The sequence below is a fragment of the Vombatus ursinus genome, unplaced genomic scaffold (assembly GCF_900497805.2).
Source record: "Vombatus ursinus unplaced genomic scaffold, bare-nosed wombat genome assembly UNPS02014814.1, whole genome shotgun sequence".
NCBI lineage: Eukaryota > Metazoa > Chordata > Mammalia > Diprotodontia > Vombatidae > Vombatus > Vombatus ursinus.
In genome coordinates this window covers 8127792-8149577 of record NW_020954592.1, presented here as the reverse complement: position 1 = coordinate 8149577, position 21786 = coordinate 8127792, and positions in this window count along the sequence as shown.

Below are 21786 nucleotides of genomic sequence, written 5' to 3'. Positions count from 1 at the left end.
CAGGATTTGAATTGAGGTCTCTCTGCCTCCAACAAGTGTGTAGTTACTAAGGGGGTTGGGGAAGAGGGTAATAATTGAGTAGGCCAAATGTTAGTGGGATTCTCTATGACTAAAAATTTGCCCACTCTGGAAGCATTTCTGCTTTAAGAACTAAGAGTATCTTTTCCTTCTCTGATTAATAAATGTGCAAAGACAGCGAGCACCTAGTTCTCCATCAATGGGCACAAGAGTTGGAGGTGCTTTGGACTGGTTGAGGAGTAAGTCAAGTTGTTGGATACCCTTAGAGCCATAGGGAATTATGGAGGGTCATCCATTTAGCAAGTTAAAACACTATAGTAGCCTAAAATTTGATTTAAAATAGTTATGAGCTGACCTCAAAATATTCAAAGGGGGCATATTATCCTTATACTGTTTTAATTACTTGCCAGGAGACTGTTATTGTTGTTGTTGTTGAGTTGTGTCAGTGAGGTCTGACTCTTCATGACCCCATTTGGGGTTTTCTTGGCAAAAATACTAGAGAGTTTGCTATTTCCTTCTCCAGCTCATTTTATAGATGAGGAAACTGAGGCAAACAGGGTTAAGTGACTTACCTAGGGTCCCACAGCTAGTAGGTGTCTGATGAGTCTTCCTAACTCCAGTTTCATTTCTACTTAGGTCTTGAACTCAAATACGCTAGTGCTTTTCTAACAATACTTGATATGTCATTATTCCATTACAACTAGAGTTTAAAAACCTTAATTAGGTTTTAAAAACCTTAAAGAACTTAGGCATTTCCTTGAAATTTGGTTCTCTTTCATAATGAGATTTGACCATTCTCTGTGTTTGTGTATTTATAGCCAGAAAGCCTATATATAATACATAAAACATATTTTATATATATATATATATAAAATATACACACATACATACATATTACACCAACCTGCCTCTCCTGGTTTCTTTATATATATATGTATTTATATGTATGTGTGTATACTTTATATAACATATGAAAATCTAAACCCTAGGTTTACATGTGTGTATTCATATATATATCTATACATAGATGTTTAGATATACAAATCTACACATCTATGTATAGATATGTATATGAATATATAGATATACATGTGTATATCTATGTGTGCATATGTATGCATACATACATTCATACATACATACATACATACATACACACATACATACTTGGTATAGTGGATAGAGGACCAGACATGAAGTGAGCAAGACTCAGGTTCAGATCCTGCCTCTGACATATACAGGTCATGTGATCACGGACAAATAAGATTTCAATGTCCCAGGCATTGATTCCTGGAAGATCAACTATTTTGCCATTTGGGTTAAAAATATGGATGGTATACTGCATAGAGCTGTGCTATACTTTTGTCTTCTGTCTCATGGACTGTTTAGGTAGTTTGTATGAGAATTGGCGATGATAAGACTCAACATATTCACTGAGTTGAGATTCAATATCTTATTCTGTGAAACAAGATACAGAAAGAAGTGTCCATCTGCTCCCTAAATGCTGAACTGGCAATCTGACAACTTGACAGACTCCAACTGTTCACCTTATGTCAGAAGTAGTGAAACCACAAAGAGTGAATCCTGCTTATTGGAAGACTTGGAACATTGACTATTTTCAGTGGTTTGATTAGTTTCACTCGGTTTTGCTAAAAAAAAAAACCAAAAAAACCCCAAACAAACCACACACACACACACACACACCCAACAAAAAGTGACAACAACAACAACAAAAAACCCAAACAAACCCTTTTTTTTCCTCCCTACACTCACAGCCAGGGCCATCCCCTTGGGGAAACATTGAAGTGGACAGAGGGTTTCCTAGAAGCTGTGTTTTACTGTTTTAGTTGTGAGTTTGAACTGGCTTTTTATAATGGACTTTTCCCTGTTGCCACAGCTGTGGAAGTCTGGTAAATGTTCCACATTGACTTGAAGAAATGAATTCAAATAAAGTAGTCACTTGACCCTTGGAGAAATAAAAAATGTGGATAAATAACTTTATATGTGCCATCATTCAATAGATTTGGTGTTGCGAGTCATATTCAGAGAGAGGTGAATTGTTTCTTCCTAGGCACCATGTCCAGAGTTTTGGTAGCTGTTACCAGATGGTTGATAGTACATGAAAGATACAGTAGATAAATCTCCCAAGGTAAGGCTAGTTGTTTTGGCATTGAATCCTCAGTCCAGTTAGTAGTTTTTTTTTTTTTTGTAAAGATATAACTATTAAAATGATAAATTATTAAGACAATTCTAATCATTAACCTTATTCAAAACCTTAAACTAGAGCATTAAGCAAGAATAAACAACATATAGAACCTTAGTATAAATTAAGTATATTATAATTATCACCTAACTTATCTATTATCTAATCACTACTAATCAACTGTTAAACTTGTCTTCGGTTGTCCTCACTAACCTTAGGAAAACTTTAGCTTTCTATTACCTAGAGTGCTTCCAGATGTTGAAGAAAATCATTTATACAGATGTCCTGAGTTCTGGGTCTGTGGATACCCTCCAAGCACATTCTTTTCTCATATATAGAGCAGAAAACTCAGAATTTTCCATGCAGACACATGAACTCTGATAGAGCTTTCTCATCAGAATTTCTAATACTGATGTGTTGTGTGAGGGGTCTTTAGGACTCAGCAGCCTCTCTCCTTGTACCCTACCTCCGACCCAGCTACATTCAGTCTCAACTTTGTCATACAACCATTGGGGCTCTAAGCTCCCAGATGTTTCTTTACACAGACCAAACTGGCTCATTCATACTAAAGCTTTTTTTCTCTTCTCCTTGAAGGTGGACTCTGGAACTACTTAAGTAAAACTGCAGTTCTCTTGCTGTGTTCAACAACTCAGATTCCCTAGGGGCTAATTACTATTGCTATACTTTTTAACATCTGTGGCAAGAGTACCACTCAATGCTTCCTATATATCTCCTAGAATAACTTGACAATAGTGAGTTGTTTTACCCTTTATGCCTTGGGTACACAGCTCTTCCTCCAAATGGTATCTCTTAAGGAGCCTAAAACAACAATTTTGTGAGGTAGGTTATATGCCAGGATTATTATCACCATTTTACAGATGAGGTTACTGAGGTTTAGAGATAGTAAGTGACTCAATGGTAGTCATAGAGCTTGGAAGTATTGAGATTCAATCCCAGATCTTCTGATATAAGCCAGTGGCCACAGAACATCACTTGAGATCCATTAAGGGCACAGCTTCCCTTCCCGGCATCAAGATTCAGCTCTCATTAAATATTTCTTCTGCTGAGCTGTGGTGCTAATCTCGGGGATGGCCTTAAAGCTTTCACCTGTGTCTCCTTTAATTGATCTTTCCAAATATAGTTCAGAAGTAGGAAATAATACTGTATCTTCTCCTAGTTTTCTTTACAATTAGGAAAAAAAAAGATATCTTAGAGGCCCTCCCTTCTTTCTTTATGAATATTCAATTTGTCATCTCTTCCTAAACCCTGGATCATTTGTATTTTTCCTGTTGTTTTGTTTTTAGTAATTTGGCTTTCTGTGGAAACAAACTGATTTTTAAAGTGTTCATCTTTATTGTGGGCTAATATATGGAAAGAATTGGATAGGTTTGTCACCCCCTCCCCCACCATCGGAGAGTGTTTCAAGCAAAGAAGTTATGAAACCAATCTAAGGAGATTTGAGTCAACTTTGGGTCCAGGTGGACTTAACTGTGGATCATTTTGGAGCAAAGAGGATACAGAGTCATCTCTGAGACTCTGGCAAAGGACTTTCTTGCTCATTATTTTTAACCTCTTTGTCAAAGGCTCTTATTTGATTTTATCTTCCTCTAGACAGCTTTTAATTGCCCTGGGAACTGCTTTTACCTGGGGGGGCGGATGTATGGATATATTTTAATTAAATGGATTGTTTAAGGCTCTGAGTGATTTGTTGGACCAGATGTGGAGCTGGGACAGGGAATCTTGAAGGCCATTTTGGGGTATCATTTTAAAGCACATTTTGAACAAAACACTGAATTTGACACATTATGGCCTGATTTCTTCATGTGAAACAAAACTAATGGCTCATATATATTATGTATTTCAATATATTAATACATTTAGATACTAATTAAGACCAATACATTAATATAAAATATCAACAACACAATAGTTACATAATTGTTATATTAAAATAAGATTTTATAATATTAATATGTAATTAATTTTTATTTTTTATATGAAATATTTTATATATTATCTATTTTAATATATTAATATAGCATTTATATATATATGTATATACATAATATATATGCATGGAGAGAGAGAGAGAGAGAGCACTAGGTGGTGAGGTGAATTGAGTGCTAGTCTGTTGTCAGGAAGACCAGAGTTCAAATCTGACTTCCGACACTTAACTAGTTGTGAGACCTTGGGCAAGTCACTTAACTTCTGGTGCTTCTGTTTCCTCAACTGTAAAATGTAGATAATAATAGCACCTACTTTCCAGGGTTGTTGTGAGTATTAATTGAGATAATTATTATAAACCACTTGGCATGGCATAAACAGTATATAAATGTTAGCTACTAATACTATCTGAGTTAAAATCCAACCTCATATACTTATTAACTATGTGACTTTGGGTAGGTCATTTAATTGCTGTTTACCTCAGTTTCCTCATCTGTAAAATGAGCTAGAGAAGGAAATGGCAAACCACTCTAGTATCTTCGCCAAGAAAATCCCAAATGGGGTCACAAAGAGTCAGACACAACTGAAATGACTGAACAACAATGACAGTTTCCTCAATTATAAAATGAGGATAATAATAACGCCTCCCTCCCAGACTTGTTGTGAGGGTAAAACAGGAAAAGCACTTAGCAGATTGTCCAAAACATATATATGTATACACACACACACATATGTATATATAGTTATATGTATGTATATATATAGTATATAAACACTATATATACACACTGTATATATGTATGTGTATATCTATCTATATATCCACAACTATCTGTCTATCTATCTATCTACCTATTTATCTACAGTTATCCCTTCCACATTACAAATTTCCCCATCATAATTTCGATATATCACAGGTTGGCATAAGAAATTAAATGAGAATATTTGGGGAGTTTTGCAGAATCTACAGATGACACGCCAAGTCTAGCAGATGACACAGAAAAGTTTAGAAACTCAGAAAAACATAAAATGTATGTATAGTATTACATAATATCAACATATTTTAGCTTTTAATACCATTTAGATTTCTTCTTTGGTACAAAGGGAAGGCCAAAATATGTGGATTTTCCAGATCGAGGTAGTGCTGCACTCCTAACCCCAGAGATGTGGAAGGGATAATTATATATAAAATATCACTTGACTCCCAAAGTAACACTGTGAGGTATGAGGGATGGATAGGATATTGCTTCCCCATTTTATAGATGAGAAAATTTAAACTAAGAGTAATTAAGTGATTTGCTTAAGTTTGAGTGATTTTGAAGTAATGGAATAGCTTTTTGATTCCAACTCCATTGTTCTTTACATTACTCTATCCAAAAATTGGGTGGGCTAGGTGGTACAGTGGATAGAGTGCTGGGTCTAGAGTCAGGAGGACCTGAGTTCAAATCTGGCCTCAGGCACTTACCAGCTGTGAGACCCTGGACAAGTCACTTAACTCTGTTTGCCTCAATTCCTTGTATGCAAAGTGAACTAGAGAAGGAAATGGCAAACCACTCCAATATTTACCAAGAAAACCTCATAAAGGGCACAAAAATCAGACACAACTGTAAAATGACTAAACAACAACAAACTCAAAATTAAGTATTATTGAGTGTCTATTATGTAATATTCCTCATCCGAATGCTTCATTCCAGATGGTCTGGCAGGGAAAAAAGGACAAGGAGCACTGGACCTGTTTGGTTGCTGATAACTTATCAAAAAATATGAAGTGAATTAATTTTTTTTTGTACTAGAGATAGAGAACATTTGGCTGATTGTGATGAGAAATGCTAGAACAGTGGTATCCAACTCAAATTAAAATGGAGCTCATGATGGTACAAAAGGATCCCTGAGGGCTGCATATTGACTAAGTTTTTTTTTTAAAGTTGACTAAGTTTTAAAATAGTGTATCTAAGTTATATTGTATTTTTATTTATTTTGTAAAGTATTTTCCAATTACATTTTAATATGGTTCTTGGTGCTCAGGAGTGCTATGGATAGTATGCTGCCTTAGGTTGGATGTTTGACATCTCTATCCCAGAGGATGGTATTCTATGTAGTTGTCCTAGGTCTCTTTTTTTATCTAGAAGTAGAATGCAACAAACATACTGGTTATTTGAAGGTTTCAGTCTATCAATCAACAAACACCAGTTAAATACCTATTATGTGTAAGGCAGTCTGTCAATTGAATTCTAGTTACTCTAAGTTTTACTCATTTCTTTGTGTAAAATCAAGGAAATAGCAAATCTATAGGATTGGGGTAGATTTCATCTAGGAGCTAGACTATATCGATGCCAGAGAGGAAGGGTGGGAAAGTTGTTAGTTATGAACCTAAAACATGCATCAGATACTAGTTATCACTGGAGGGATGATAGAGGATGTCACCTTCTTGGATTTTCTGCATAGAACCGGGCACGGACAGAATGGTAATGTTATAGGTAAGGGGATGTACAGATGTAGAGCCCAGGCAGTCCCACTGGTACTGGAGGTGATGAGTAATGGTGCATCCATCATGGAGGCCCTAAGGCCCAGATATTGGAAGCCTGGCAGATTGTGAAAAAGTTTGGATTTGTGAGAGTATGGAGAGAGTGGATACTGGGGCAGGACGAAGCCCAAGATTGAGTGTGGCTCAGGATCCAAGAGGCCTTCCATAAAATGATATCACTATGTGTGGAGCAATGAGATGAGAACCCTAACAAATGTTATAATTGAATGTTATAAGGTTATGATAAAAATATAGTACTTTAAGGTTTGCAAAGAGCTTTAGAAATATTATCTCATTTTATTATACAACAACCTTGGGAGGTAAGAATTATTATTATCTCCATTTTCACAGATGAAGGAGGTAAGGCAGTCAGAAGATAAGTGATTTACCAGGGTCACATAGCTGGTAAACATTTGAGGCAGGATTTGAACTTGGATCTTCCTGACTCGAGGCCTAGCATTCTATCCACTGTGCCACCTTGTAACCTCCTCCTGATATAGGACAGCATCTTAGGACATGGTGGGTAGTGATGAAAGGAGTTGACTGTGAGTTGTCTGAAACAGTGGGAGGTAGAGGAAAAGTCAAATATTTCAAATCAAAGAAATCTGGGTTCAATTTCTTGTAATCATTTATGACTGTGTACTTTACTTATCCTCTTTGGGTCTCAGTTTCCCCATCTGTAAAGTGAGGGTGCTGGAATAGATGAGTTTCCTTAAAGCTCTAAATTAATTCAATTTAATTTTGATTTTGATTTAATTGATTAAATTTTAATTTAATTTAGTTAATTTAACAATTAACTAAGATAATTATCTAAATGTGAGGAATTGCTGCTATATCCACAGAAGCTGGGTACTCCTCCTTCTTCTGTATCCAGGCATTCAATTTGGATAGGGTTCAGTCTTGAGGAGTCTAGGTTTACTTTTCTCACATTCACAGACTATTTAAAAACCCCACTCCAGCACCCTTGAGTCTAGGTTTACTTTTCTCACATTCACAGACTATTTAAAAACCCCACTCCAGCAACCTTGAGAACTTATTTATATCTTGTGTTATGACTCACATGCTTTCTAACACGCTTCCCACATCTTGCACTTATGAAACTGATTTCTTGAACCCAAGCATAGGTCGAATTCAAGAAGTCACCATGTATTCAGATCACTGACTTGTCAAACAATATGATCAAGTAGATAGAATCTGTGTGTCTCCTTTATTATATCCCTTAGAAACAATTAGTGAGTTTGAATTTTTAAAAAATTTTCAAATGTGAGTGCCAACACATTAACTTCAAACCCCACCTGATTTTCCCATCAACACTTAGGGTAGTAAGAAAAAGAGGGAAATTCAAATAACTTCTGATAACCCAGATGCACACAAACCATTTATCTCTGTCCTACCAAGCTGGTTATGGTAGCTGACTGACAACAGAATGGGAAATTTAAAATGGTAACCTAAATAGTTATTAAATTTTATTCAAATCAATCCTTAGGGAAAGGATTTTTTTAAAAATTGCAAATCCACAACAATCCCTAGACTGCTTTCTGAAATAAATGCATACCTCGGCCATTCCAAATATCAGCATAGAGAAACAGTCCAACACAAGATATTGGTTTTCAGGGCTGCCTTTATATTTTCTGCAGATGGAAGGGAAAATAGCTCTATCGACTAAAGCTATTTCTGACCAATACAGATAATTCTAATAATGAAATGAATCAAGAACTTCCTACTGATCTTCTCAGTGGTGTCAGCTAATTTTTAATTGGCAATAAAGTTCATGTATGTTGGTAAGTGGACTATTGGGTAGCACATGCTTGGAAAATTACCCATAGAAGGGAAATTTGAATTAATTTCTTATTTCTTGTCATGAGTTATATAGTACCATCTGGGTGCCAGTTTCCACAGGGTAGAGCATAATGTGATCTAGTCTCCTATGAACAATCTTACTGCTCACCAGCCTCCCTTACAAATCTCTTTATTTCTCAAGGGTGCCTTTCCTCTAGTAGGAGTAGACCCATAAACACTGAATAGCTGGAAGGAGAGAAGAATCTTACAGCAGAGTCCCAAGAAGTAGGTGGTCAAATTATTCACTACTACATAGATTCCATAATTGCTATATAGTAGTAGTCCAGCTGAAAGGAGTTCAAGGAAATCTGGAGAGTAGGGAAATTGTTTTATACCACGAGGCTTAAAAACTTGGATGTGCCTATAGGACATTGAATATGAAGAATTAAAATTTTCTTTGCCTAGTTTAACATTGTTTTCCTTCCTCAAAGTCAAAACCCTGATTCTTGAATCATAGATCTGGCCTCCCAGTAGCTGTTTGAACATTGGATGGTTTCTTGTTTTGATGAAGTCTCTTATTCAAACATTGCTATTGCCTTGGGCCCAATTCAGATCTAGCCAAATTTTCCCTTTCAGTAGGAACATCTCAACTGAGACATGTTCTTGGTTCTCTGACTCCAAATCTAGCACTGTTTCTTCTTCATCATGGTTTTTCTTGTAGGCTAGGTTCTCCATTTTCCTATTTTAGGGCCGTAAGCTGCCCTATTTTTGTGGATAATTAGGATGGTTTGGAGTAAAGAACTCCTGTTCTTGGGGCCTAGGACCCCACTTACAACTTCCTCCCAAGCTACTTAGGATAAATCTCAGTTAACTAGAATGTTCAATTAACCACAATAACAGATTCTGGGTGTATAAATATTTACTGTACTTGCCTGGGAGTCTATATACTTTGAACGAGTCAAGAAGTTGATACCTTTTAGGTCAACTAGCCAGTCAGCACCACTAGTGAAGGCTTTCATAGCCTCTATATCCTTGTTTTGAGTTACGAGGAACTAAACATTACAAACAAGATAATAGTATGGTTATGCAAGCTGTATCAATTACCAAAAAGTAGCAGGGCAAAGTTAAAGAGATTAAGTCTTCATAAATAATCATTTAAAAGAGTAAAATGCCAAAACTTTGACCTACCAACTTAGAAAAATACCTATTTTCTAAAACCATTCTGCTTCTGTAAAGTTCAAATAAAAATAAGACTTTAAAAATTACTGTTTAATATGCATATGTAATTATTTTATTTAAATGCAAATAATTGCAAAGTATGTTTAATTGGCTGCATTAATGCATAACATTGTTTATTATAAATAATTTAAAATGTAAAAAAAGAGACAGAGAGAGATATGAAGTCTCTAGTCCAAATCTCCAGTTAGAATTTGAGAAGTTTTTAGGATGGCACCAAGCCTGGGGTTAAAGGTTTAAAGCAGGAAATTTCTTTAGAGCCAAGTGGGGCCCCCATGGCAACACTGATTCATACAGAGGCCAATGGCCTTTTATTTCTTTTGAGCTAGGGTAGCTCAGGCCTGTGAGCGAGGCTTCAGAGATACGTGAATGGAGAATTATCAGAAGAACAGGCAGGTTTTCAAAGAGGCAGAGGAACTAAAGACCAAATTGCCAACATCCACTGGATTATGGAGAAAGCAAGAGAGTCCCAGAAAAACACTTACTTCTGCTTAATTAACTATACTACCTTTGATTGTGTGGATCACAACAAAATGTGGCAAGGTCTCAAAGAGATGGGAGTACCAGATCATCTTACTTGTCTCCTCAAGAACCTGTATATGGACCAAGAAGCAATAGTTAGAACTGAACATGGAACAACTGATTGGTTTAAGATTGGAAAAGAAGTACGACAAGGCTGTATGTTGCACATAATGCAAAATGCCAGACTGGATGAATCAAAAGTGGAATTAAGGTTGCTGAGAGAAATATCAACAGTCTTAGATGTGCAGATGATACCACTTGGATGGCAGAAAGTGAAATCTTCTTAGAATTAAGAAGCCTCTCAATGAGGGGAAAGACAAGAGTGTAAAAGCTAGCTTGAAGCTTAACATCAAAAAACTAAGATCTTGGCAACAGGTTCCATCATTTCCTGGCAAATAAAGGGAGAAGAAACAGAAGCAGTGTCAGATTGTATATTCTTAGGCTCAAAGATCACTGTAAATGGTGACTGCAGCCATGAAATTAAAAGATGCTTGCTTCTTGGAAGGAAAGTGATGGCAAATCTGGATAGCATCCTAAAAAGCAGAGACATCACCTTGCCAACAATGAATGCTCCATATAGTCAAAGCTATAGTTTTCCCAGTAGCAATGTATGGCTGTGAGAGTTGGACTATAAGGAAAGTTGAGCACTGCAGAATTGATACTTTTGAATTGTAGTACTGGAGCAGACTTTTGACAGTCCCTTTGGTAGGAAGAAGATCAATGCTTAAAGAAATTAATTCAGATTATTTACTAGAAGGCAAGCAGAAGCTTAAATACTTTGGCCATATAATGAGAAGATGGGACTCACTGGAAAAAATCCTGATGTTAAGAAAGATTGAAGTCAAAAGGAAAAGGGGATAGCAGAGGATGAGATGGATGGATAGTATCATGGAAATAATGAACATGAACCTGGACAGACTTCAAGAGATAGTGGAAGATAGAAAGGTCTGGCATGCTATGGTCCATGGAGTCATAAAGAGTTGGACACCACAGAATGATGAAAAACAAGTTCAGGCCTAGATGCCCAGACCAGATCTGCCTGACAAGCTCTCCACATTTCAATAGCTTGTGGCCAATACATAAATACAATCTTTAAATAAGAATTTCATAGCTGAGTGCAATACCAAAAGATATCTTATCCGGCCCTCATGGGGCTGTCAACCAATCAAGTTCTAAATAGTTTTAAGTGACTCAGTGGTGAAATTGTAAAGGAATAATATTGATGCTTTAACTAATTTGAATATATGAAGACAAAATGAAGAAATTAATTTCAGGTTTCCTATAATGAAAGAATAAATGGAAAAAGATAAAAAGGGGAACAAATTCAGCAAAGAAGAGAGGGTAAATCAGAAAATTCTTGTAATTCTGGGTCTGCTGCGAAAAAAACAAAACAAAACAAACCTGAACTTGGCAATTCTTCACAGACAAAAGCTGAAATGATTGTGTGTGTATGGTTTTTTTTTTTTTTGAGGTGAGCGGAGGAGGGAAATCAAATGTAGGACCAGTATGCTTCTTAAATAAATGTCAGTGACAACATTGTGGAAAATTATGATTCTGTCAGCTCAGCAGGAAGTTAACTAATCTTGGTAGCATTTCAATTCATCAAAAAGTGATATATGGAAGATGAATGGAATAATGAAAAATTCAATTTTTCACCTTCAAAAAAATCAAGTTTTCTTTGGTAGGGATTAAGTCATGAGAACAATAAAGGGCAGCAGGCATTAAAAAAAGTTCTGGAAGGCCATCTTTATGAAGACAGTAAATTAAGCCTTAAATACTACACTTCCCATCAATGCTTAACACCTAAACTTCTAAAACAAGAAACACCATTATGAAGGTTAAATTTTTATCAACATCAGGTTAGGAGAGTCTTTAAAAACATTCAGTGGAATCCTTATTAATCCTGATGTTAGAAGATTCCTAATGTATTATCATGGGGTTTTATACTTTGACACATGTGATTTGAATTGTAGCGTACAATAGCCAAATGGCTATTATAATGAATTACTATAATGGGGTTCTACTGTAAAACCTTTAATAAATCTAAAAATATAAAACTAAACTTAATTATCCCTCCAATTTTATTTCCTTTATGGAATAATATTTATTGATGCCTTTTTACATCTTTTGCCACCAGGTGGTGCTATTAGTTACTCCCCTAATCCTACTAACAGAAAGGTTCAGAAATTGGGCAAGTCCCACATGCACTTTTGTGGTTATGGCACTTCACCCCACGGAATGAAGTTTTTTTTTTGGCAAGGCAATGGGGTTAAGTGACTTGCCCAGGGTCACACAGCTAGTAAGTATCAAGTGAACTCAGATCCTCCTGATTCCAGGGTCAGCACTCTATCCACTGCGCCACCTAGCTGCCCTGCCATTGAATGAAGTTTTGGAGAAGTACCAAAACTTTTCAGAGATTGGACATCTCTTTATCCCCTAGATTCAACTATCTCTGGGAAGCTGCACCAATTTGTTAGGCTAGGGGGTGTGATTAGTGTAGCTTTCCCTCACCTAAATTAGCTCTGAGCTCCCACCTCTGACAAAACTCCACCACTGTACTATATTTCAATTTACAATATTTCAATACCACTCATACAACCTTGTTATAACCAAGTTGCTCCTCACAGGAATAGACAAAACATTCTATTACTTTTGACACAGTAACAATTTAAGCAATGAACAATGCATAATGAATTATCTACTGTTAAGTTTGTTATTGTTCAATTGCTTCAGTCATGTTTGACTCTTTGTGACCCCATTTGGGGTTTTCTTGGCAAAGATACTGGGGTGGTTTGCCATTTTCTTCTCCAGCTCATTTTACAGATGAGGAAACTGAGGCAAACAGGGTTCAGTGACTTGCCCAGGGTCACACAGCTAGTAAGTGTCTGAGGGCATTTTGAACTCAGGTCTTCCTGACTTCAGGCCTGGTACTCTATCCACTGTGCCACCTGGCTGCCCATATATACACTAATAAATTTCCCTTGCCAGGCACTATGTTATGTATTTTACATATATTATCTCATTTGATCCACAGCTGCTCCTTCTTCGAGTAGGCAAAACCTTAAAGACAATAAAACTCAATTCCAAGCTAATTTTTGATTCTATCATCAAGTACAGCTAGTCTACAGGAATAGACTTGGCAGCTATTTGGTACAGTGGATAAAGAGCGCTGGGCCTGAAGTCAGGGAGATTTGAGTTCAAATCTAGTCTCAGATACTTACTAGCTAGGTGACCCTGAGCAAATTACTTAACCTCTCTCTGCCTTAGTTTCCTCAACTGTAAAATGGGAAAGATAAAACCTGCCTCTCAGGGTTGATGTATTTGTAAAGTGTTTAGCGTAATATGAAGCACACAGTAAGCACTATGTAAGTGCTAGCTATTCTTATTATTTTTATTATTGTTATTTAATGAAGACTCATGAACTCTGGCCCTAGGACTGAGCGACAGATTGAATACGTGAAGTGAGTATGAGAAAGGAGTCAGGGATCCTCTTCAATACCACTCACTACTCAAGAACATAAGGAGGTTCTTTCTATGAATTTCAGTTTTCTTTTACTTTCTTCTTAGACATAGGGCACTCCTACGATGTCTGCTGTACTATAGATGATCCAAACATACAACTTAACTTTAGTACAAGGTACAAATAATAAAAATGTATGGTTTCAGTAAAGCATAAAGAGGCTCACATTACTCATTTCTGTTGGCACAGGTTCAAAGCATTAAGGAATCCCTTCCAGGCACGGCTGTCAACACTCCCCTTTAGTCCACTGATTCATTTCTCTTTGTCCTCTACCTTTGGGCTCAACTCTATGTGCAATCCATATCCACCCTCCATTTAAGGCCAGATTATTGCAATATTTCCCCTTTTTTCCCTTGTGTAATAATATCTTTTCCTGTTTGGGCCCCGTGTCTGGGTTTTTTTTTTACTTCCTTCCTTTTTTCCTTTCTTATTTCCCTTCCCTTCTTTGTCCACATAGGGTATCATATCCTAACTTGTGGGTGCTCTGGCCATAGGAATGTAAATTTTGATCACTGAAACCTTGAAAGATATCTTGGGGTTTATGGGCTAGATTTCTTTCTTAAGGACCATACGTTAAACCCAAATTACTTTGGCTCTCATTGATTGACCCATAATAGGTCCCAGGTCAAACCCTACTTTGTCATAGTTTGAGCCCATTTGGTCGTTGATTGGCTCAGAGTGAATGTAAACAGCATTTGTTTCTGTTTTGGCCAGGGACCCTGAGGGTCTCCTCCCAGGTTGATTTTTTTTTTCACTAGGTAAAATAGGCCATTCTCTGCCTCATTTCTTACCTAGCCTTAATCACTGAATGGGCATTGCCTCAGTCAAACTGAGTCCTCTTAAAGTCCTTAGCTTTAAAAGGCTAAGGTCTCCCACTGCATCAGGGGCCAACTCCAGTTGTCCTGATTTATATCTTGCCCCTGGACACGGATCTTTCCAGAGGACAGAGAGAGGCTGGTGACTTTGCATAGCCTTCCCTCACTTAAATCCAATTCACTTGCACGTCATGGCATCACCTACCTGATGTCTTTAAGAACAAAGGACAAAAAATAGCAGCAACCTATGTCTATTCTTTTGAAAACTTACGCTGTAAATCTGGATCTCACAGCCTACACTGGAAGACCAAAGCTCTCCTTAGGAGACTGTGATGAAGTCTTCTTCTTGGTCAGGCAGACCTGGTTTCAAATTCCACTTCAGATACTAGCTGTATGACAAGTCACATAGCCTCACTGGACCTCATCTGCAAAATGTAGGTATTAAGAGAACCCACCTCACAGGGTTGAAATGAAAACCAAATGAGATAGTGCAAGTAAAGTACTTTGCTAACCCGAAAAGCACTATATAAATGTCAGCTACTGTAATAATTTGTTCATTCGTTCAGTCATTTCAGTCCTGTCTGACTCTTCGTGACCCCGTTTTGAGGTTTTCTTGGCAAAGATACTGGAGTGGTTTGCTGTTTCTTTCTCCAGCTCATTTTACAGATGAGGAAACTGAGGCAAACAGGGTTAAGTGACTTGGTCAGGGTCACACAGCTAGTAAGTGTCAAACTGGATTTCAACTCAGAAAGATGTCTTCCTGATTTTAAGCCCAGTGCTCTATCCACTAAGCCACCTAACTGCCCTCACTATAATAATAGCTAACATTTATATTATGCACATGATGTGCCAGGAATTGAGCTAAGCATTTCATTATTATTATCTCATTGGATCCTTACAATAACACTGGGAGGTAGGTGCTATTATTAGCCCCATTTTACAGGTGAGGAAATTAAGGCAAACAAAGATTAAATGATTAACCCAGGGTCACACAGCTAGGAAGTATCTGAGACTGGATTTGAACTCAAGTCTTCCTGACTTCAGGCCCAGCTCGCTATCCACTGCACCACCTAGCTGCCTATTATGGTAATTTTTTTTTAATTAAATCACTTACAAGTCTGCTTTCCTGGTTAGCTCATAGTAAATCATTAAGTCGGTCCTGTTAGAGTTAGACTTTTCCTTCCCCTAGTATACAAGCAATGCTTCCTCCAGCTAATGTCAGTATTTTCTACTAAATCTCTGGTCTCTGAAGGGCACTCCCATTTTCTCCCTATTTGTCTTTCTTCTCTTCTGTCTTCCTTTGGGGTGGCCCTCCCAGCATTTTCTCTGGCTGACCACCATGCCTGGAATGCTTTCCCTCCTCTGCTAAGACTACTAATCTCCCAGGCTTCCTTTAAGTTCTAATGAAAATTCTACTTTTTACAGAAAGCTTTCTCTTACCCTTTTAATCTAGTGCCTTCCCTCAGTTAATTATCTCAAATTTATCCTGTAAATTGCTTTGTTTCATCTATATTTGTTTACATCTTGTCAACTGCACTAGATTGTAAGCTCCCTGAAAGCAAGTACTGTCTTTCGTCTTTTTTTTTTTTTTTGAGAATTAAAAGGATTTTATTACAAATAAGTCAAGGTAACAACTCATTGACAAGCAAATCATTGAAGATCAGCAATGTTTTGCCTCTTTTTTTTTATCCTCAGTGTTTAGCACAGTGCCTGGCACTTAGTAGGCTCTGAAGAAACGTTTATTGATTGCTATCATTCACAGCATACCAAGGCAGCTTCTTCAGAAGATCCTGAAAAGGGAAGGAATGATGCCCAATACTAATTTGAGCCCCTTGCTCTTCTCCGGAGGGAGAAAATATGCTCGTGATACATATTATTTAAGCATTTTGTGTGTGTTTGATTTTCTTCCCCAATTATCTTTAAAGTCCTTCAAAGCTTTTTTCAGTATTCCCATTGTGCCTAGTACAGTGCTAGACACACAGATGGCACGCAATAATTTCATTCCATTGAATTAAACAGGTATGTAATTTTGGGCGACAAAAGAAATAGGGAAGAGAGGTTTCCTAAAGTCAAACCTGGTAGTCTGCAGCGGTTTGTGGCATTAAAGAGTATGATCAATATGCATTTGTTAAATGCCTACTATGTGTGCCTATGCACTGTGCTAGTCCCTGGAAATACAAAGACAGAGTTCTTGCCTTTAAGGAGCTTACATTCTATTATATTCTATTGCTGAAGCAACAGAATATCCTGAGACAGGAAGCGGCATGTGCCAGAAGGATCCAAACACGACTACTATCTCATTCTGAGACCTCAGTGGGGACAGTCCAGGACCCAGGTCCCTAGAGCCTTAGAAATTACAGTGCCTCTACTCTCCTTCTCTCCCCCTTCCCTCACCCTGCCTCCATTCCAGATCACACAGACATCATCCAAGGGAAAGTGACCCATCAATTGCCCCTGCAGGTGCTAAGGTCCCCCCTCCTCAGCAGCCACAGCTACTGAGACCTGGAGAAGAACATTGTCTCCACCAAAATCTTAGACATTTTCAAATAGTTCAACATCTGAAGTAGATACGGTTTTATCAAGGGAAATGACATCAAAAAAGATATATTACCATCTGATTTGCGGCTGCATCCTAAGGACTACAGGGCATTTCCATCTGATCTGCCGCTGAAACCCTTATGCAGTATATGCTTTGTCTCCTCATTAGAATATGAGTTCCTTGGGAATAGATACAGTCTCATTTTTAAAAATTGTATCTCTTAGCACTTAACACAGTACTTTGCACATAGTAAGCACTTAACAAATGCTTTCATATTCGTTCGTTCATTCGTTCATTCATAAATATTTGTCCTTTCTCCTCTGGAACCTATCCCCACCTTCCCCTAACTCTCATGAACAGGGTGGATCTTCCAGAGTACATATTCTAGGTTTAAGGCACTCTGTGGGTCCAACTCCTAAAATTATAGCTCTTGAGCCCTTACCAGTATATTTACCTTTTATAGTCAACCAGTAGACACAGTTATCTTAAGGCAAAGGCATTTTGCTTCATTACTGAGATGGCATCATAAGGATAATAGCCATAAAACATTTTTCCTCCTTCCCCCCCCAAAAAAACCAACAACAAACAAATGAGGCAAATTTTCCTGCATATAGTGTCAGTGGAAGGAACAGGTACACACATAACATACTCTGGTAGAGAGGCACAAATGTGACCAAGGTAATTTATAACTCCAAGTGCACCAAAATCTTTCTCTTCTTTGCGATTCTCCCCCTTCCCCACAACATCTCTATTGGGCAGATCACTCAGCTAGACTCTCCAGGCTTGCTCCCTCCTGAGTATAACATCTCCTACTGGACAAGTAACTTCTCTGTAAGATGCCATGGTTAGTGCGTGTGTGTGTGTGTGTGTGTGTGTGTGTGTGTGTGTGTGTGTGAGTGTGTGCTCGTGCGTGCACGTGTACGCTCGGGCACACTCACCATTGAAGAACTATTCCCTCTCAAGAGCAGGGTTCTTCCATATCTGCTTCTCTTATTGACTACCAGAGCTCACCCCCTTCAGAGCTGTCTCCTGCTACTACTGACTCCCTAGATCAGACCTGCACAACTTGGCAGTAGGCAGGGGCCAAAATTAAAACAGGCTAAATTTCTTTGGGTCACAGATAGGTTTTTAGTGGCTCACTTTCCAAGTAAAGATATAATTAATGATTAAATTATTTTGAAAATAAACCATATTAAAGAAAGGGGAATTTCAATTAATATAAATTAATTATACTTATTACTTAAGATTTTTATTTATTATGAAACCACATTAATGTTAAAAAAATTTATTTGCTAGGCAGTACAAGTTTTAATACATTTTTCAGGTCATTTCACTATTCACATTTAGCGTGGACTGAAAACACAGCAAAAAAGATATGACTCTTGATCCTCTCAGACTAGAGGCTTTTGATCAACTCTCTTCCAAGTACACAAAACCTATGGAAAATAAGTAAATAAATATTGGGAGGAGGACAATGATAGCTGGGGAACTAGCAAGGTGTTCAGGTACAAGATAGTCTTGAGTTGAGTTTTAAAGAAAATGAGAGATTTTTTAAAATAGAAATGAGTAGGGAGTGCATTCTGGAAATGAGGGACCATCATTATAAAGGCATGGAGATGGGAGATGGAGTGTCATCTACCAAGAACGGCAAGGAGACAATTGTAAAGGAAAAGGATTAATGTATAAGGCTGGAAAAAATAAGTTTGTAAAGGTTGTGACCCCTTATAAATGCTGAGATAGAGGAGTTTATATTTTATTATTGTTATTGTGGAGCCACTGAAGTTTATTGGATGGGGAATGGTATGGTCAGACCTGTATTTAAGAAAACTAGTTTGACAGCTGTGTGGATGAAGCAGAGAGCAGAGAGACTTGAGGCAGAAAACCAATTAGGAGCCTAATGCAGTAGCCCAGGTGAGAAGACACAAAAATGACCCTAGGTAATAATGTATGAATACTAAAAGTGTTACTAGCATATACAAAGGGAGCAGCAAAAAAATAATTCTTCCTTTTATACTCTTATCTTCTCTATAAAGCCATCAGATTTCTGTGTAAGAGCTGGGTTTTATGACCATTAGCAACATTTTTAAAAAATGAACTATTCCTCTCCAACTACCCATACTTCTACTTCCCCTATTTCCAATCACATTAATAGGACCTTTGTTTCTTTAAAAGTAGGAGAATGGCCACTGTATGGATATTTGCTTTTAATCTGTTTTTTTTTTTCTTTTCTTCTCCACTCTGACTAGTTTCTTTCCACAAAGCAGACAATGAAATGAAGCCAAATTTTATCCAGCTCTCCAAATGTCTTAAGATGTTTAAAGTCCCCCTTTCAAAGTGTTGGAAACATCACCATCAGCATCCTCTGAGGGATCAGGAGATGATAGGGATTCACATCTGGTAAGACTATTAAAAGGCCTCCCAGAGGTACAGATTGTTTCACCCTTAAACTCAGCTTTCATTTGCATAAAATGTATCCTGATTGAGAGAACATGTGCAAAGATGGCCTCCTGAGACAATAAGAGTCAGTGTTTGTATAGGAGAGAAGACTAATAGTGACATACTAGTGACACCGAGACTAATACATGTCAGGGTTTGATGTCATTGTTCTGTCCAGTTCTGTTGTATTCTGTTCAGCTAACTGATCTCCTTCCCTCTATGGTTATGGGAACTTGCCAGCCTGAAGGCCCCTGGGGGTCTTCACTTAGTGAAGAAGAAAAGAAATCTAACATTTTACTAAAGACTTTGGTGATTTCATGAAGATTATTGAGTGTGATTGGTTTTGCAGACATTTTAAGTAGCATGCCTCCTCTGATTATGGACTTAGTGATTTGTCAGATCTCCAGGCTAGTGCTCCGGAGGGTCATTAACCCATCTTCCAAACAGGTATGTCTAGGTAGCCTGATGAATGTGAATCTGCAGACCAGAAGCTAGAACTCATCAGTCACTATTACTTCATCAATCCAAGATCCCACTCTGGAAATAAGCCTACCCTTCACTCTATTTAATAATTCAATGTTCCAAAGTATTCCCTCCTCACAGAGCCAGGGAATATATCTTCCTGTCAGTTCCTCCATTACTTATCTAAAAAAGATGATCTCAGTTATTCTCTGAGGGGAAGATCTGCTCAGACAAATTTACCTCTCACAACTGTTTTATTGTTACTCAGATACCTTCATTTAAGAAATGGCAGGTGAATTTGCATTATTTTCAGGTGGTATCAGTCAATAAATCTTGATGTTTACTATGTGTTAGGCACAGTGCTAAGTGCTGGGGATGCAAATACAAGCAAAAATCAAAGCAGTTCCTGCCCTTGAGGAACTTACTTTCTAATGAGGAAAGGCAAAATATAAAAGGGAGCTGAAGAATGGAGGTGGAGGGGGGAAGGGGGACCACTGGGACAAAGGGATGTTCCAGGATGAGAAACCCACAGGTACTGAGGGAACCAGAGTGGAAAGGCAGCTGAGGCATAGTGGCAAAATTCTGAGGGTCAGAAGCAAAGCCAGTAGACAAATGATCATGATTCCTGCCTCTGCCATAAATTGTTTGTTTTAAATCTGTATATATTTGTGTATGTACTTCTCTATGTATATATTGTTCCCCCAGTAGAATGAGAGCTCATGGAAGGTAGGAAAGGCTTCATTTTTGTCTTTTGTCCATTTATATTGAGCATGTAGTAGGTGCTTGATAATTGTTTATTGAATTAGTTAGGTCTTGAGCAGATTGTGAGCTCAAAACACCATGTATGCTACCTCTGGTTTAATTTAAATCATGGTAGCTGAAGACAGTGTGGTGGCACAGTGGATAGAGTGCCAGGTCTGAAATCAGGAAGACTCATCTTCCTGAGTACAGATCCGGTCTCAGTCACTTAACCTTATTTACCTCAGTATCCTCATCTGTAAAATGAGCTGGAGAAGGAAATGGCAAACCACTCCAGGATATTTGCCAAGAAAACTTGAAATGGGGTCATAAAAAATAGTACACAACTGAAAAATGACCGAACAACAAAAACAAGAACATCAGATTTACAGTCATTCTGGATTCAATGTTTGGCTCTTCTACTTGTTGCCTGTGAGACCTTGGACAAATCCCTTAATCTTTCTGTGCCTTAGTATCTTCTGGGTTGTCTGCTAGGCTTTTGACTCCCATACGCTAAAGGGCCAGGGACTAGAAAGTAGGGTAACAGCTATGTTGGTCCTTAGCTGAGTACATGAGCTACCGTATTTAGCTAAAGACCACCCCCCCAAAGCTATCCAGAGGTCCCCCAGGCTAAGATCATATTTATTTTTTCCACTTACCTGTATCTAATACTAAACTGAAGTCCTTGGTCCCAGACAACTATTTGATTTAGGATTAGTCAACTCTTTCTAACTCCTGATGCAAATCATGTCCCCCAAAACCCATTTTGAGGACTTTGCTAGAAAACTCCACAGGACAGATGCTCACCTTGCTCCCCAAATCCCAGCATTCCAGATTGGCATGAAAATGAAATTGATTAAGATCAAAAGTTAAGCAAGAGGGCAACGTCTTCTGCTTTTCATCCTACATTCATTCTACATATCTACTTCTGTGTACACAGACATAGACACAGACACACAGAATCTACCAGCAATAGTTATGAAAACCACTAACTTATATTCTGTCCAACACAAGACTTATTTTCTTACTGTTTCCCTTCTGATTATTTAG